Here is a 2414-nt window from a genome sequence, read left to right as displayed (position 1 = left end):
AGCCATCTACAATCACGTTCTGGGGAAATCCACGTTCTCTGCCCAAATCCACATCCACTGGGCTTCTATCTCCCAAAGAATACTGTCTGAATCCCGTGAGAACTCAAGGGGAACTCAGGCAGCAGGATACGCCCTATTCCCAGCAGGAATAATCTTAAACCTTAAACCTGGAACCTAAACCAGGAACGCCCTAATCCGCCTTGGTCCTTGAACAAGGTCACCTACATTCAATGTCACTGCAACATGGGGTATGCTGGCAAGGAAATTGTCATACCTACTTGGCTAATGGCTCCCAGCAGTTGGGCATACCTATCTGTATTATAGCCTTTCACAAATTTCCATATATCTTTTCATTTTGAAAAACGAAAATGGTCATGGAGATAGTCCTGCTAGTAAACAAATTTCCTACACTCTTCATAGTCAATTCTTCTTGATACACTTCATCAGTTCACAGTTGTGATCACATCATAAATCTTGTTATCACATGGGATTTCCATACTTCTGAAATCTTAAAACACAACAGTCAGTCTTCTGCCTTGCATGAGTTTCTTGAATTTGACTTCCTGTAAGTGTTCAGAATTTTTCCAAATTTCTATGGAGACAAGCTTGTGGAAATGGTTACTAATTTAAAAAAGAAAAAAGAAAAAAAAAAACTATCTTGATAATAATTCTGAATGTCCTATCATGGGTATATTTTATGAAATCCTCACTTTGCCCAAGGAAGTAGATAATTTTGTAAGATAATCTCACTGTCATACAGATCATTGATATTACACACTTGCCATCTATAACAATATCTAGCTTTGCAAAGTTTATATTCTCATTTAAACAAAGTTACCTGAATGCTGTATGCTAGTTCAAATAGCAGGAGAATAGTCACTGTGTGTATGGGAAGAAGGGTGGTTGAGTCTACACTAGACAATAAAATACAGATAAAGTCAAATACCACAAAAAATACAGACAGATAACTTTGGGAAAGAATTTGGTCAGGTTTCAAACTAGTTTTGGAAGAAAGGATTAAAAACGTATCAATATATATTCTAAATCATTAATCTTAAATCTTAAGGGAAAGTTCAAGATGTTTGACTCAAATCACCAGACATTTCTGCATGTTAAGTAACTATGCTTTTCCTTTCCGCCCTCCAGTTCAGCGCAAGAGGCCATATGCAGCCAGGGCGCCCAGCCAGAATGGCATGATCCTGAAGCCCCACTTCCACAAGGACTGGCAGCGGCGCAGCGATGGGACCCATCCGGCCCATAGTGAGGTGCTCCATGGTGAGGTGCTCACACCAAAGTCCCAGCAGGCAGGGACTTCAGCCTGGAGGAGTTGAGGCTGGCAGGCATCCACAAGAAGGTGGCCTGGACCATTGGCATCTCTGTGGACCTCAGGAGGTGGAACAAATCCCTACAGGCCAAAGTGCAGCGGCTGAAGGAGTACCACTCCAAGCTCATCCTCTTCCCCAGGAAGCCCTCCGCCCCCAAGAAGGGAGAAAGCTCAGCTGACAGGACCAGAACCTATACAAGAAGGAGAAAGCCAGAGTCATCACCAAAGAGGAAAAGAACTTCACAGCGTTTGACAGTCTCTGGATGGCTCTCGCCAAAGCCTTGCTCTTTGCCATGGATCAAAAAAGGCCAAGGAAGCTGCAGAACAGGATGTAGAAAAGAAAAAAATAAAGCACTGTGGTATCTTGTAATAAATGCTCTCCATGAAGCTTAAAAAAAAAGTAACTATCTTCATATGAATATTTAAGAATATGATATTTTTTAGAAACAAATACTGCTTTATTCATTATTTGTTTCTGAATCCAATAATACATCTTAATTCTATTCAGTATTTAATGCATATTTATTAAACTGAATAAGCCCTCAACTACGTATAAATAATGCCAGTCAACAACTTCATTTCTTAGCTGAGTTTCCACAAAGTTTATCTTTCATGATGTCCCAGGTTGGATAAATGCATAAACCAAAAAGAATATGTAAATAAAACCTAATAGCTTCTCCTTGTACAAAGTTTATCTGTAAATTATGATCTCACATATCTCTTTTTTGCTAAGGCAAAGAAAAATGTAATAATTTCCTAAAATTAACAATTTGTTAAATCTTTGAGGGATAATAGTTGCACAGAAATAATCTTTTATACTAAGAAACATACTTTTGTCTTAAATTTAATTTAGAATAACATTAAGTGAAAAAAAAAGAGACACTTAATAAGAGAAAAAAATATTATGTTAAATAAGAAGAGTTTCTATCTCATAATTTTACCAAAATAGAGAAATTTAAAACACAAAAACTTCAGGAATATCTCTCTATTCCAGGATCTGCATTGGTAATGGAGGTCTCCAGGAACACATCCTGGGCAGCTTTTGCAATGCTAGCTCATATTTGCTTTGAAGGTTCCACTTCTTAATTTG

At 38.0% G+C, this 2414-nt stretch overlaps 1 pseudogene; it reads left to right on the top strand.

Annotated features, from left to right (window-relative positions):
- Window positions 1-1109: 1109 nt before the first annotated feature.
- LOC107146463 lies at window positions 1110-1700 on the top strand (annotated as a pseudogene).
- Window positions 1701-2414: the final 714 nt, after the last annotated feature.

Source organism: Marmota marmota, unplaced genomic scaffold, assembly GCF_001458135.2.
Source record: "Marmota marmota marmota unplaced genomic scaffold, marMar, whole genome shotgun sequence".
Classification (NCBI taxonomy): Eukaryota; Metazoa; Chordata; class Mammalia; order Rodentia; family Sciuridae; genus Marmota; species Marmota marmota.
The sequence above is the reverse complement of the archived record's forward strand: the minus strand, read 5'-3'. Positions and strand labels throughout refer to the sequence as shown.